Genomic DNA, 17466 nt, shown 5'->3' with positions numbered 1-17466 from the left:
CCCTTCCGAGCCCTGCCGTGCGCCCAAACAGTGGTTTTTCCCCACATATGGGGTATCTGCGTGCCCAGGGGAAATTGCACAACAAATTTTGGGGTCCATTTTTTCCTGTTACCCCTGCGAAAATAAAATTATTGGGTCTAAAGTAACATTTTTGTGAAAAAAGTTAAATGTTCATTTTTTTCTTCCACATTCCAAAAATTCCTGTGAAGCACCTGAAGGGTTAATAAAGTTCTTGAATGTGGTTTTGAGCACCTTGAGGGGTGCAGTTTTTAGAATGGTGTCACTTTTGGGTATTTTCTGTCATATAGACCTCTCAAAGTGACTTCAAATGTGATGTGGTCCCTAAAAAAATGGTTTTGTAAATTTTGTTGGAAAAATGAGAAATCGCTGGTCAACTTTTAACCCTTATAGCTCCCTAACAAAAAACAATTTTGGTTCCAAAATTGTGCTGATGTAAAGTAAACATGTGGGAAATGTTATTTATTAACTCTTTTGTGTGACATATCTCTCTGATTTAAGGGCATAAAAATTAAAATTTTGAAAATTGCAAAATTTTCAAAATTTTCGTATTTTTCAAAAATAAACGCAAGTGATATCGAAGAAATTTTACCACAATCATGAAGTACAATATGTCACGAAAAAAGAATCTCAGAATCAGGGGGATCCGTTGAAGCGTTCCAGAGTAATTACCTCATAAAGTGACAGTGGTCAGAATTGTAAAAATTGGCCTGGTCATTAACGTGCAAACCACCCTCGGGGGTAAAGGGGTTAAACACTGCACCCCTCAACGTATTTAAAATTGCTTTCATATAGTTCATTAACCCTTCTGGTTCTTTCCAGGAAGTAATGGAAAGTGGAATGACAAGAATGAATAAGTTTATTTTTACAATCTAGATTTTGATAACTTCTCAACAGGCAATTATAGCCGGCATACTTTAAAGGTAGTTATTTGGCCATGAACTGCCAAGGCAAACATCAGGACCACACAATCAAGATATCAAGGTGCCGATAAAGTTAAAAGGAAGCCCCCACACTGTGTTAACTATTTAGATTCTATAATCACTATTGACAACAGAATCGAAGGGGTTAAACGTCCATGGTCTGTGCCAACACTGATCATGGCTGATGCAGCAAGTTGTCAGCTATAATGTACAGGTGACCGCTACAGGATAGTCACCTGTCGGGGAACGCTAGCCTCTTATATTGCAGATCAGTAAAAAGACGTCTATTGGTCAATAAGGGGTTAAGGATAACAAAGTCAATGTTTTGGAGCGGCCATCACCAAGCCCTGATCTTAGTCCTATTGAAAATGTATGGGCAAAGCTGAAAAGGCCGGTGCGAGCAAGACGACCTACAAACCTGGATCAGTTACAGCAGTTGTGTCAGGAGAAATGGGCCCAAATTCCGACCTAAGAGTATGTGCCCACGTAGCGTTTTACAAGCGTATATGCTGCGGACTTTCCTCAGGGTAAACGCTTGTGAAACGCTAGGTAATCTGCCCCCCATGGTCCCCAAGGGGAATCCGCAAGTTCTATGCCCATGCTGTGGATATTTCCGCAGCGTTTTTGATGCGCGCAATAATCCGCAGCATGTCAATTAATTTTGCGTTTCCGCAAGCGGAATTGCCTTTGCAATGCAATAAAAAACCCAGGATAAACGCAGGATAAACGCGCGTGGAATTCCGCATGTGGAAAACGCGCGATAAACGCAGGATAAACGCGCGTGGAATTCCGCATGCGTTTTTCCGGGAGAGGACATGCGGAAATGAAGCAGAAATTTTCTGCTTCATTTCCACAACGTGGGCACATAGCCTTATATTGTGAGAAGCTTGTGGGAGGAAATCCCAAATGTTTCACCCAAGTCATTCACTTTAAGGACAATGGTACCAAATACTAATGAAATGGATGGAAAGTTTTGACTTTGTTTTAAGCATTTTTATTACTTACTGCATTCTCGCTCTCTCATTATTCTGGCATTTGGCAAATATTACAAATGATGGTAATCCTAACTGACCTAAAACAGGAAAGGTTTATTCTGATTTCATGTCAGATATGGAGAGAAACATGCAGATACTGTATGTCTTTTTATATAGTGTATGTAAACTTCTGGTTTCAACTGTATATGAGATATTGAAATGTAATTGGTCATATTGTAATTTATTTTGAATGAAGTAAGTGAATGCCCACATTAATTTGACATTATATAATAATGTCTTTATATTTAAATAAATCTCAAGTGATTTCAACAATACAACAGGATGTTATTTTCTTATAATAAAAAAATTAAAATAAAAAATTCTATTGTGGTGTTAATTTTGTAATATTGATTTCTTTATCTGTTTCATTTATGTCTCAGTGTTTGAAAAAGGCCATATCGGTTGTGGCCTTTGAATTAATTTCTCAGAAACAGACAGTGAACAGTCATTTTGTCAGGATGTTATATCAATGACTAAGTCATTAGTTTCCAAGAAGCTGCTTTAAAATTGACAAACTACTTCTTCCTATTTTTGCAGCGGTGCAATATTGCCATCTTATTAGAGAAGAGCAGTTAAAGAGAATGTGTTATCAAACAATAACCAATTGTTTAAATTACCTTTTAACATGAAATTTATTATTTTTTTTTACTTTTTTTTCACTATAGTAACCATCTAAACTAAAAAAACACACCCACAGATCCTGCAATTATCACCCTGGCCAAAATTAGTTTCATATTTCCTGTTGTATGCAGAAGATTTTTCATCAGTTTTATTATCATGACTGAAAATGACAATGAAAGATGACACCTCTATATAAAGCAGATAAAGTAGCCACCATTCACTATAAATGATAGTCACAGCTCACCTCCTCACCCTTCCTTCACAATGAGTCTATTCTTAGGACTAGTGGCCAGTGTGAAAATTGTAAGACTTCAGGATTGGTTTTTTTTGATTGTGATGTTAAAAAGTGAAAATCTAAAAAAAATGACATTTAAAGTAAATTTAATGTAATCCCTTCTCACCATGGACAGTTTTAGTTTTTGGGCTTTTTCTTTGTTCCTCGCCTTCTTTCTCCCCTTTCGTGTGACATAGCCGTATGAGGGCTGTTTTTTTTACCCTACAATATACTGGAAAACTGGAACAAAAATTCCAAGCGAAGTTAAATGGGATTGCGTTTTTCATTGTTTTTGGGTTTTGTTTCTAAGGTTTCATTGTGCAGTGAAAATGACCTGTGAACATGATTCTTCATGTCGAGCAAACTTGAAAAACCAGATATCAAACTTGTATAGTTTTATTTTGATGGTGAAAATATTTCAGCGATTCGGTCGATAGAGCTTTATGAGGGCTTGTTAATTGCTGAGGTTTTCATTAATAACATTTTTTGGGTTATATACGATGTTTCAATCCCACTTTTTCATGTACCAACATGGCAGCCATGGGGGCGGTCAGCAGGCTCATGGTTGCCACTGAAATCCATAAGCAGCACTTTCACTTAGTGAAGGGGGGTGGAAGGCAACATCCCATGGGCATCCAAAATGGTGAACCTCTGGGACATCGCACCTTAACTACCACGGTCAGGGATTTACTGCAGCATCTAAGGGGTTAACAGCAGCAACCAGAGCTGCTCTAATAGCGGCTTTTACAGACAAATACCGGCAGTATAACACAGCTGGAATCTGCAGGTATATTGCGGGTGGAGTTGCAGAGTCCACTCCACACACTCGCACCCAACATGCACTATACATGTAGGGCAGATAGGGGTTAAACAACAGAGGACACGTTCCTTTTAAGCACTTAAGAATTTATTTATTTTTTACTTTGCAGATAGTATACTGACATATGCTCTGTACTTAAAAGGAATGTCTGCATTAGTTAATGTCTTTTTGTTAGAAGGGCCCCAATATGCTGACTAAAGGATGATCTGTTGCTGGCAATCTCAGCGATAAGCCATTTGTTGAAAAATCTGGCAACAAGCATTTAATTCTCCTGCACTGCCACCAAAGGAAACAGGAGGTACTGCACAGTATCCAGTGAAATCAATAAGCTATGTAATGAATGAAGTACTGGGACCTTCAAAGTGGGAATGACTCCATGTAACTGCTCTCTAGTCTGCATAAAATGGGTTCAGGTTTACAACGGAGAATCCCCACTATTAACCTGTATAGTGCCCCAAGTATGTGCAAGTGGTTTCTAAACCAGACAACCTCATTAAGTCTCATAACACCTTTGTCAATAAACAGGTATTCTCAAATTACTAAGTTGCTTTAATTAGTTAAACAGCATGAAAATACACAAGTTTGCCACTGACTTGCTTTTTCTATCTGCTGTCATTCTCCTGCAATGAGAGCTTTTATCTTACATAGTGTAAAGCTCATTTCCTTGGAGTTTACCAAGGTCTACTAGTGGCTGGAGAGTGTGCAGTAGTCACATTCCAGGAGAAAAGTTAATTCCTAACATACAGTTATCTCTGTCCAGCCCATTCATTTCTATACACCAGTTAGCTGCTCCCTGCCTTCTCCCTTTAGGCTTTTGACGAGATGCTCTTATCCATCCTGTAGAATCACAATTCCTGCACCCAGTATCTAGGCTCTCACTGTCTGTGGCTGTGTGCTTGCTCATCAGAGCTATCACTCTGGGAGAAGAGCCCGTCCTGCCAGAAATCAGGAAGTAAGGAGACTGCATAGCTCTGAGCTGCTCAAGAGATCACTTATGAAAACTCCTTTTAGGCATCAAACATTTCCTTTGTTCAAATAGAAAGAATATAGATCTACATATTTTAGAATGTGTATGAACTACATGTCTGAAATAAAAATAAATGATTCTAAATAATATATATACATATATACAGTACAGACCAAAAGTTTGGACACACCTTCTCATTTAAAGATTGTTCTGTATTTTCATGACTATGAAAATTGTACATTCACACTGAAGGCATCAAAACTATGAATTAACACAGGTGGAATTATATACTTAACACAAAAAATTTGGGAAACAACTGAAAATATGTCTTATATTCTAGGTTCTTCAAAGTAGCCACCTTTAGCTTTGATAACTGATTTGCACACTTTTGGCATTCTCTTGATGAGCTTCAAGAGGTAGTCACCGGAAATGGTCTTCCAACAATCTTGAAGGAGTTCCAAGAGATGCTTAGCACTTGTTGGCTCTTTTGCCTTCACTCTGCAGTCCAGCTCACCCCAAACCATCTCGATTGGGTTCAGGTCTGGTGACTGTGGAGGCCAGGTCATCTGGCGTAGCACCCCATCACTCTCAGTTTGGTCAAATAGCCCTTACACAGCCTGGAGGTGTGTTTGGGGTCATTGTCTTGTTCAAAAATAAATGATGGTCCAACTGAACGCAAACCGGATGGAATAGCATGCCGCTGCAAGATGCTGTGGTAGCCATGCTGTTTCAGTATGCCTTCAGTTTTGAATAAATCCCCAACAGTGTCACCAGCAAAGCACCCCCACACCATCACACCTCCTCCTCCATGCTTCACGGTGGGAACCAGGCATGTAGAGTCCATCCGTTCACCTTTTCTGCGTCGCACAAAGACACGGTGGTTGGAACCAAAGATCTCAAATTTGGACTCATCAGACCAAAGCACAGATTTCCCCTGGTCTAATGTCCATTCCTTGTGTTCTTTAGCCCAAACAAGTCTCTTCTGCTTGTTGCCTGTCCTTAGCAGTGGTTTCCTAGCAGCTATTTTACCATGAAGGCCTGCTGCACAAAGTCTCCTCTTAACAGTTGTTGTAGAGATGTTTCTGCTGCTAGAACTCTGAGGAAGCCATACGGCGAGAGCGTGGGTTCGGGGATAGGCTGACGACCTGGTGCGGGCTGCACACACATGGGTATGCATTGTTTCTGACTGTTTCTCTGACTCTCTACTTTTTGGGGAAGCTCCTCTTATATTCATGCTTTTATGGCATGCCTAATACATTCTTTACTGAGGGCTCCCATGTATAGGTATCTCACCTGTCATTAGTGGCACATTATTGCAGGGACTGTGATTATACAATCTACCTTGTAATCTATTGCATAGAGCTTTTGCATGGAACATTGAATGGATTACTACTATTATTATTTATTTTTCTTTGCGCAATACACCTGCACTTTATGATTCATTGGGGAGATTATTACATGGACCTCTGCACGTAATATTGTATGGACTACCAATATATGTTTAACCCCCCCCCTTCCCCTTTTTTTTCTCTCTGCAAAGTGCCTGGTATAAGTACTGCCCCATTTTTGTCCAATAAATGCAGCTGATCTCTGCGACCTGTGTATGTGCTGTGTGACTGGGCACTTCAGCCCTCACTGGGTACCCATCTTTACATCTTAAACTGTATGTTAAATTATGTATGCAAGTTTTTAAGAAATTGAATTAATAAAAATTATGTTTTTTATCGCTAAACTCAATGTCCTCCTCTCTTTCTGCTAGAACTCTGTGTGGCATTGACCTGGTCTCTAATCTGAGCTGCTGTTAACCTACGATTTCTGAGGCTGGTGACTCGGATAAACTTATCCTCAGAAGCAGAGGTGACTCTTGGTCTTCCTTTCTTGGGGCGGTCCTCATGTGAGACAGTTTCTTTGTAGCGCTTGATGGTTTTTGCAACTTCACTTGGGGACACTTTCAAAGTTTGCCCAATTTTTCGGACTGACTGACATTTATTTCTTAAAGTAATGATGGCCACTCGTTTTTCTTTACTTAGCTGCTTTTTTCTTGCCATAATACAAATTCTAACAGTCTATTCAGTAGGACTATCAGCTGTGTATCCACCTGACTTCTGCACAACTGATGCTCCCAACCTAATTTATAAGGCAAGAAATCCCACTTATTAAACCTGACAGGGCACACCTGTGAAGTGAAAACCATTTCCGGTGACTACTTCTTAAAGCTCATCAAGAGAATGCCAAGAGTGTGCAAAGCAGTCATCAAAGCAAAAGGTGGCTACTTTGAAGAACCTAGAATATAAGACATATTTTCAGTTGTTTCACACTTTTTTGTTAAGTATATAATTCCACATGTGTTAATTCATAGTTTTGATGCCTTCAGTCCAAAATTTATCCAAAATTAATGGGTATGCTTCAGATTTTTCCGCAATGATAATCCACAGCGTAAATTTCCGCTGCATGTGCACAGTGTTGCACAGCTTCTGGATACCCACAGTTGCAGTATAAAACTTCACAAAGCAGATTACATGGGATAACAAGCTTTTACTTCTCAGAACATGAGGTAAAGGAAAAAACGCACAGTCACACAGTACTGCATCAGGAAGTAAGAACAAAATAGAAAATACAAGAGAGACTTTTTTTCTTTCACAATACAGTAAACAAGGAAACTTTACACAACATCGCCATCTACTGTCAGATCAGCATAAAGTCCTCCTTCACACAAACAAAGAAGTCCACAACTGTTGCATATACCAACACACAGCACATGCGGGTTATCAGTGAGGACCATGGGGCACGCATTACCAAGCGTTTAAGCGTTTTCGCTTCGAAAATTCCGCAGCAAAAACGCTTGAAAAACGCACAGTGGGCACGCAGCCTCAAAGTCACTTCAAAACTGAACAGGTCCCTATAAAAATAAGTTTTGTAAATTTCCTTGAAAAAAATGAAAAATAACTGCTACATTTTTAAATCTTCTAAAATGCTAACAAAATAAAACAACATTTTACAAATGGTGCTGATGTAAAGCAGACATGAGGGAAATGTTATTTAGTACTGTTTTTGTGTGGTATGACTATTGGGATTAAAGGCATAATCAATCAAAGTTTGAAAAGTGCAATTTTTAAAACATTTTTGCCAAGTTTCTGATATTTTTATAAATAAACGCAAACCATATCAGCCTAAATTTACCATTGTTTTTTGTGATGCATGATACTTTATAATAGTCTCGAAAGCTATGGGATATGTTGAAGCATTCCAGAGTTATTACTATATAAAGTGACACTGGTCAGATTTAAAAAAAATTGGTTTTGTCATGAAGGGGTTAAGCCACTTTGTTACCATTTTGGCAGTATGCTTCGGGTCATTGTCCATTTGGAGGACCTATTTCTGCTCAAGCTTTAACTTCCTGGCTGATATCTTGAGATGTTCCTTCAGTATTGCCACATAATCTTCTTTTCTCATGAAGCCATCTATTTTGTGATGTGCACCAAGTCCCTCTTGCAGCAAAGCAACCCCACAACATGATGCTGCCGCCCCCGTGTTTCACAGTTGGAATGGTGTTCTTAGGCTTCTAAGCTTCTCCCTTTTTCCTCTAAACTTAACGATGGTCATTATGCACAAAAAGTTCAATTCTAGTTTCATCAGACCACAGGACATGTCTCCAAAAATTAAGGTCTGAGTTCCTGTGTGCATTTGCAAACATTAATCTGGCTTTTTTATGTTTCTTTTGGAGTAATGGCTTCTTCCTGGCAGAGTGGTCTTTCAGCCCATGTTGATACAGTACTCGTTTCACTGTGAATTGTCACTCTGCCAATCTTACTAGCTTCTGCCATCCTCTTCACAAGGTCTTTTGCTTTTGTCCTGGGGTTGATATGCACATGTCGGACCAAAGCACGTTCATCTCTGGGACACAGAACCCGTCTCTTTCCTGAGTGGTATGATGGCTGGACATTCCAATCTTGTTTGTACTTGCATATAATTGTTTGTACAGATGAACGAGGCACCTTCAGATATCTTGAAATTGTACCTAAGGATAAGCCAGACTTGTGCAAGTCTACAATTCTCTTCCTGATATCTTGGCTGATTTCTTTACACTTTCCCATGATGCTACACATAGAAGCAGTGTGTTTCAGGTGTGCATTAAAATACATCCACAGGTGTGTCTCTAATTGACTCAGATGTTGCCCAAAAAACTATTAGAAACTTCCCAACACAGAATTGTTTAAATACATAGTAATCTTAGTGTATGTAAACTTTTGACTTTGCAGTAAGTAATAAAAATGCCTTAAAACATTATCTCTCTCATTATTCTGGCATTTGGCAAATATTAAAAATGATGGTAATCCTAATTGACCTAAAACGGGAAAGGTTTATACTTATTTCATGTCAGATATTGAGAAAAACATGCATATGTGTCTTTTTATATAGTGTATGTAAACTTCTGGTTTCAACTGTATATATGTATATATGTGCACATCTCATTGCTATAGCAAATCAGTGGGAGTCATCAACAGTGATAAAATAATAGAAAAAAGGAAGAAAATTGAATCCTTAGAGGAAAAGTAAGATAATTTGTCTAAAAAATGCCAGTGTAAGGAGGCTCATAAACTCCCCGGGGAGCCATTGCATGGTTTATAAGCCTCCTTACTCTGGCATTTCACTCTCCTCACTGGGATCTAAGGGGTAAAGTTTTTCCTTCTGAAGTCTCTCACACAGCTAAATCAGATCTCATGCTTTGCACTGCTGAGGGGCAACACCCCGAAACACCATGGCTGCAAATTGACATTCTAGTTTGCCATTTATCCTAAATCATGTGGCAAGGCTTGTTAAAAGGTTGATATTGACTTTTAGGATTGCTACTTCTAATAGGTTGCACTGGAAGAGACAGTTTGCAAGTTTTAGGATTAATTTCTCTTCAATAAAAATACTTTTTGATTACACCAGTGATTTTTTTCCTTTCTCTACAGACTGGACCAGTCATTGGGGAAGCCCTCACTGTTTCTTTCTGGATAGATTCCAATTCCTACCACTATGAAATGGAATAAATGCTATGTTTTAGAGAAATTAACAATAGTAATGGTAATAATCTGACACCATATGATAGCAAATCCAAGCAACATGCCGTCATTTGTAACAATGGGAAAGCCTTTTTTTTAAGAGGTTGTCCAGAATAAGGATGCCATATTTCATCGCTTTGTGGAAAAATAGGTAAATCGTTTCTCATGTTATATTCTCTGAACTGTAAATCGTAAACAGTTTCACAAATTTGGTTGAATGCCAGTAGACCCAAAAAATGCTAATTTCTAATAGTAAATTTAAAAATGACTTTTTTTTACTTTTATTTATTTCCAGATAAAGTGAAAGATCGAGGCTCTAATACAATTGGGTCAAGATTGAACCGTGTCGAGGACAAGGTAAGAAAATAAGATAAAACCATATATATTTATATTATGCACAGCTACTACTTACACATACACACATGGAGTACAGGATATACAGACAATTACCACATACTACATACAGAATATTCCTCACTCTCTGAAAAAGTGTAAAATACATAATGGTGCATCCAGACACCAATTCTACAGTGCTGCTCATACACTGCAAAGAGTCCAAATACCTGTGGTCATCTGTGACTTGCACACACAAGTTAAGGTGGCCACACAATAACTAAAGTTGATTGTTGGTTCGGCCGTCCACTACCTCTCCCAACTCTCATACACGAGAAGGTTTGGCTTGGTTAAATGTTCATGTGTTTTCAAAGTGGAGAACTGTGAAAATCACTGCCAAACGGCTCTGGCAGCAGCTTATCACCTGAATAACAAAAGGGTCGGGCATTAAGGGTCAGGCAGTTTGAATTTTACCTCCTCTGACCTCATCTGTCAGGGAAGAGTCTGGATGTCTCCTTAGACTATTAGCTTAGTCTATTGTGTATGGAGGCTTAAAGGGGTTTTCCATTACTCAGACAACTACATCTCAATCCATATGTGTGTCCCCCAGTAAAATAATAACACCTATACTCACCTCCAGTGCCAGCACTATTCCAGCGGTGTCTGCACTGGCTCTCCTGGGGATTGCATGTGTCATGGGTGTGTCAGAAGTGACAGACAGTCATCCTGCAGTTGGTTGCAGGAGATCTCTTCATTTGGCCTTATAGACAACTTCTTAGAATATGTATCTCTAGGACCCAGGGGCTAGCTTCCTCTGGCTAATTAACACCCTGGCCTGGATGTATAAATACCTGTTGTGAGCCAGAGGGAGGTGCCAGCGATATTCATTGCCCCTTGTGAAGGCTTGAGCAAGAGCAGTACTTCTTCCTCTCTGGTGCTAGAGAACGTGTGCGCATTTGTCTGGAGTCGAGTAAAGCTAAGCGATTTTCCCTTGTTTGTCCCCCATTGTTGTCTTTAGTGTTCAGTGGGGATCAACTAGTGCTCATCCTTTCTGTTCCCTAGCCTGAGCCTAATGCCAGGGATAGACAGGCTGAGGTACGCGTGCGGCGATTGGTGAAGAACCAATAAAGGGACATTAGTGGAGACAGGGTGACACTAGATCAGCCTAGGAGTTCTCCACTCCCCACTTTCCCTAGTCTGGGTTCCCTTTCCGTTTTCCCTTTGTGTTGCACTTAGTCTTTCCCACACCTTGCGTGACAGCATGACATTATGTCTCATGATTCCTAGGGGCAATCAGTGCTGACTTTACTCTCCCCGCCTTTGGCCAACTTGCTTACATCCAGAGGAAGTGAGAGATGTTGCTGGTCTTACTTCCTCCGGATGTACAGGTATGTGCTATAACTGGAGGCAGGAAGAGTGAAGCCAGCGCTGATTGGCAGCAGGGATCACTTGACATAACAATGTCACGTGATTCCAAGGAGAGCCAATGCCGACATGGCTGGAACACTGGAGGGGAGTATAGGTGTTATTATTTTACTGAGGGCAAAAATATATATATGGAGAAGGAGATGTCCGAGTAGTAGAAAACCCCTTTAAGTGTTGGCTACTACTTTCATGGATGTGGACAGAAAGCTCTTTCTGAGTTCATTAAGTAGTTCAATCTGACAAAGGTTTCCAATAGAGTTGGTGCGAGTCAATTCGCAGGACCCAGTCCATCAGCCACATCCATAATCTGTGACGGCTGCATCGGAGCCCTGAGAACCACCTCCTACATCCCGGCATCCACTGCTGTTCTACTGATTAGCCGGCCTGATGCAATGTCACATATGCATCATGCTGTAACCATAAAGATGCAGCTAATCAGAAGAGAAGCAGGGAATCTTGGAAGGTAGAAGGCAGGTCTTGAGGCTCCTGTCCAGCATCCAAAGATTACTGACGTGGCCGATGGACCGAGTGCTGCGAAACGAATCGCACCAACTATAGATTTCAATTAAAACAACAATGTCTAAATGGCTAACCAATATTGCATTAAGGGATCGATCTACTTTATTTCTCCCCAAAACTGTGCCTCTCTTGTCCATGGGCTGTGTCTGGTATTGCAACTCAGCGCCCCATTGATTTGGTTAGGGATAAGCTACAATATCAGGCAGCGCTCATGGGTAGTGTAAAATGTGTATGGAGTGTGGTCTGTATCTATGCTATTCTCTTTGTTTGAAGTTTTTTTTTATACATTTGTAGGTAACTCAAATGGATCATAAACTCAATCTCATAACCGATATGATTCACCACCTGATAGCAAACCAACAAAGCGGTCAGTCTACCAACAGAACACCGCACCGGAGCAACTCTCTGAACGACGGGAGCAACCTCTCCAGTACTCTGCCTACCTACCAACAGTTAACAGTGCCAAGACGAGACCAAGATAATGCATCTTGATGAACAAACACAAACTAGTTCTTCTACTGTCCTCAATGCAGATATTCATTATTTTAATGAATGCATTTATAAGCAGAAAGTAAAATGAATGATGAAATTAGACTGAGTATGGAGTAAGTGTGTAACACTGTAAAGGACGTCTTTTCTATTCTCTGTAGATCCTATCAGGGCTCATTGAAGGTTTCTTAGAGGAAGGGACATGGAACATATGTGTATTGCTCCATGTAGAAACATGCAAGAAAGCATCTGATACATTGATGAATCCTTTCTCAGGAAGATTGTAGCTCATCGGCCTGTGGGATCGTAAATCGCTACGGGTCGTGCTGTAAAACTGGCAATACAACTGAACAATTACCCTGATTTTTTTTATTGTATTAAAATACACTTTTTACATTGATTTTCAATTTTTGGGGGGACTAAAATGAAAATTCTTTTGAGAAAAATAGAAATAAATATTGTACTGTAGAAAATTACACTTCTTTTTTTTTTACAATGTATTTTTGGTAAAAATGGTATTAAAGAGTTAATTTTTCTTTATGATTTCTGATCACAATTTTTTTTTTCTGGAATATTTTTTGACATCTGATCAAATGTATTGTATTTTCTCAAAAATGTTGATATTTGCACATTGATTGGTTTAAAGCAGTGATGGCGAATCTTTTAGAGACCGAGTGCCCAAACTGCAATCCAAAACCCACTAATTTATCACCAAGTGCCAACACGGCAATTTATCCTAAATATTGAGGTTTTACTGATACAAACAACTGATACAAAGAGCAGACGTGGGCAGCATAGAGCAGCCACAGACAGGAGCAGGGGTAAGAGACTGCAGAAATAAAGAATGTGCTCACCCACATCCTGGTATATATGCTGGCCCTACCCTCAATCCTGGTATATATGCTGGCCCTCCCCTCAATCCTGGTATATATGCTGGCACTCCCCTCAATCCTGGTATATATGCTGGCACTCCCCTCAATCCTGGTATATATGCTGGCCCTCCCCTCAATCCTGGTATATATGCTGGCCCTCCCCTCAATCCTGGTATATATGCTGGCCCTCCCCTCAATCCTGGTATATATGCTGGCCCTCCCCTCAATCCTGGTATATATGCTGCCCTCCCCTCAATCCTGGTATATATGCTGGCCCTCCCCTCAATCATGGTATATATGCTGGCCCTCCCCTCAATCCTGGTATATATGCTGGCCCTCCCCTCAATCCTGGCATATATGCTGGCCCTCCTCTCAATCCTGGTATATATGCTGGCCCTCCCCTCAATCCTGGTATATATGCTGGCCCCCCCCTCAATCCTGGTATATATGCTGGCCCTCCCCTCAATCCTGGTATATATGCTGGCCCTCCCCTCAATCCTGGTATATATGCTGGCCCTCCCCTCAATCCTGGTATATATGCTGGCCCCCCCCTCAATCCTGGTATATATGCTGGCCCTCCCCTCAATCCTGGTATATATGCTGGCCCTCCCCTCAATCCTGGTATATATGCTGGCCCTCCCCTCAATCCTGGTTTATATGCTGGCCCTCCCCTCAATCCTGGTTTATATGCTGGCCCTCCCCTCAATCCTGGTATATATGCTGGCCCTCCCCTCAACCCTGGTATATATGCTGGCCCTCCCCTCAACCCTGGTATATATGTTGCCCTCCCCTCAATCCTGGTATACATGCTCCCTCCCCCCCCCCAGCCACTGTGCATCCCATATATATAAAAAAAAAAAAAACACATAATAAACCCTCCTCCTCACCTTCCTTCTTCTCCAGCGCAGCGTCCTCTCCTGTAGTCGGCACATCTAGCTGAAGTGTATTGCAGCGCACGTACTAGCCAGGCCCGTGCGCGCTGCAGTACACGCTGCCGGCCAATCAGAGGCCAGCGGCCGCTGGCCACTGATTGGCCAGCCGATGTCATGCTGGCCTCTGATTGGCCGGCAGCCGCTTCTGATTGTCCGGAAGCCGCTAGCCTCTGATTGTCCGGCCGAATTCATGCTGGCCTCTGACCGGAAGCCGCTGGCCTCTGATTGACCGGCCGACGTCATGCTGGCCTCTGATTGGCCGGCAGCCGCTGGCCTCTGATTGGCCGGCAGCGTGTATTGCAGCTCACGGGCCTGGCAAGTTCGTGCGCTGCAATACACTTCAGCTAGATGCGTTTCCGTCCGAGAGAGATCGCACATCTAGCTGCAGTAGCGGAGCTGGTGCCGGCACTCGGCGGCTCAGAGTTCTCCCCCGCCGGCCCGATCCAGTAGCGCTAGTGCTGCGGCCATGGTGCCCACCAGGAGGGCTCTGCTGCCCCCTCTGCACGCTGCCATAGGTTCCCAGCACTGGTGTAAAGCATTTCTTCTTTTACAGCTGACGACCCAAAATTGGTGATTTTCTGAAAAAAAAAAAAAAAAAATGGCCAGTATGCATTATATATGGTGGAAGTGAGAATCTATCATCTGGATAAGGGGGTGGTCTTCACAGAGGGGTCTATGGAGAGATGTCACTTTATAAGGAGCACATAGCATGGAATACCGGGGGGAAGCCTTTTGGCTCCTTATGTTGCTTCAGTCCGGAATGCTCCACTATGGTCCATCCTTCTATAGTTCTTCTCTTACACTTTCTGCTGGTCGGTATATGGACGTATTCGCTCTATGCTGACAGGCGCTCCCTTAGTATAGCCCATGTAATGCACGGCACCACAATGTTGTAGGTTCTGACTACTGTGTAAAAAAAACAACCACCCAGAGACCGGCCATAATCTTATAGTCTGGGTGTGAATACGCTGCAGGTATAGCTACACTTTTGTTGTGGAAATTTTGGTCATTTTATTTACCTTTTTGCATTTACCCAAATGAGGCTTGTGAGAAATCCTTAAATATGCTGCAGATTTCCCCTGTATGATGCTGACCAATCATAAGCAAGCAGCAACACTCAAAGAAAAGAAGAACACGCCCCCACCATAGCTCAAAGCGGGTTTCTTAGGGTATAAAGCTACGTTCTCACAATGAGTTTTTAGTGAGTTTTTACGCTGCATATTTTAGAAATAATGCAAGTAACCTATCTTAATGGGTGCAGAAATTCTGCAACATCAAAAACTCACCAAAAGCTCATCGTGGGAACCTAGCCTAAGATGTATAATGATGGAGAGTCCTGATCTCCTGGTCTAACCTTCTGCATGATTAGAAAGCAGAGATAACAGCTCTTAGACAAGGAAGGAGCTGCACAGCTGAGTTTCTCTGTGTCACATTACAAACCCTTTTATTGACTCCTGATTATGGAGTGTGCCAGTATCACACTTATGTCTTCTGTGCTAAAGCAACTTGTATTCTTTCTGCAGTGATATTAGGCTGTTATTACACCTCACACAGGAGCAGTGTGTTCTGGGTTACTTCTATGGTGAAATGCAATGACAGTCTGCTCTAATCTCACTGCAGAATGAGTACAAGTTGAGCACAACGGATCTAAGTGTGATACTGACACTGTGCTCTCATTTCTGGACAGGCAGTTTGGGATAGGCGCAGTACAGCAGAGGTGAGAGTGCCATAAGAGGAGGAAAGCTGTTAGAAAGGTTTGTAATGTTGCACAACTAAACTCTCTTGTGCTGCCCCTTCACCCACAGAGACCTTAACTGAAAGGTATTAGTCAGTTGTGTGCTCTAATCATGCAGGAGGTTAGCCCAGGAGACCAGGTCTGTATCCTTACATCTTAGACACTGAGAAATCTGCTCTAAGCTATGGTGGGGATGTGATCATCTTTCTTTTCAGTGTTGTCGTCTGCTTATAATTGGTCAGCATCATGCAGGGAGAAGAATTTCGCACCCCCAGTGAAAACTCTGATAACATCTACTTGGACTTAATTTTTTTTAACTCATTAGGCGCCAAATACTTTCATTGCTAATATCTCCGCAAATGAAAGATAAAATAGAAAAAAAAAACATGAAAAATTTGGTGACAGGTCCTCTTTAGGATAAGACAACCCCTTTAAATGTAAGAATTGAATTTTAGTCGAAAAAATGTATGCAACAAAAATGCCACATGTGATTTGATCCAAAAACATGCTGCATTTCAGGATGAGAGAAGCAAGTATTTGCAAAAAAAAGTTAAAAGGGGTGTTGACTGTTATGATATTGATCACTTATACTTAGGATGGACCACCAAGATCAGATTGGTAGAGTTCCAACACTCTGCCACCCCATTGATTCCATGCCGGAGCTGGTAACAGCTGATTGGTGGTGTTAGGATTTGGACACCTATCAATCTGATACTACTGACTTATATTGATGCCTTCTCCTAATTGATAAGTGGTAGCATACCCCTTTAAAACAATACGTAGTTTTTATTTAGTTGTAAGATGAAAGTGACTCTACACATTAAGGCGTGTCATGGTCTGAGCACAAAATGATTCTAAGATTAGTTGCTGGCCTCTTGACCCGAACTTAAGAGCTTAAGGCCATGTTCATACATTCAGTAATTTGGTCAGTATTTTACCTCAGTATTAGGAAGCCAAAACCAGGAGTGGAACAATTAGAGGAAAAGTATAATAGAAACACGTCACTGATGAAACTTACTGAACGTGTGAAGGTGGCCTAATAGAGACGCTGTGGAGAAGGACAGGAGCGCACACAAAATAGGGCAATAGCGTCTGATAAGGGGTCGGGATAATTGATGGCAGCGCTCACCTAGAGGTGTTGTGTGCAGTCACCACAGCTATAATGGTGTAGAAAGCCGCTGCTGCCCTGTGGCTGGAGGAAAGGTTCTTCAAGAGGTGGAATGGCAAAAATGGAAGCTGGCACATTTAGGTGGGCTGTGCTGCGGGAGTCAAGAGCTTGTTTTTTTTATACCTTGAGAAAGGCCCTGGTCCATTGCAGAAACGCATTGATATTAATAAAAAACGTTTGGGAATCCCAAGGCTCTTCATTCCCACAGTGCAGCCCACCTAAACGTGCCAGCTTCCATTTCTGCCAATGTGGCCTAATAGACGTATATGAGGCTGTCAAAGATCGGGG

Source organism: Phyllobates terribilis, unplaced genomic scaffold (assembly GCF_046119375.1).
Source record: "Phyllobates terribilis strain yellow unplaced genomic scaffold, ASM4611937v1 Scaffold_695__1_contigs__length_805405, whole genome shotgun sequence".
NCBI lineage: Eukaryota > Metazoa > Chordata > Amphibia > Anura > Dendrobatidae > Phyllobates > Phyllobates terribilis.
Note: the sequence above shows the minus strand (reverse complement) of the source record.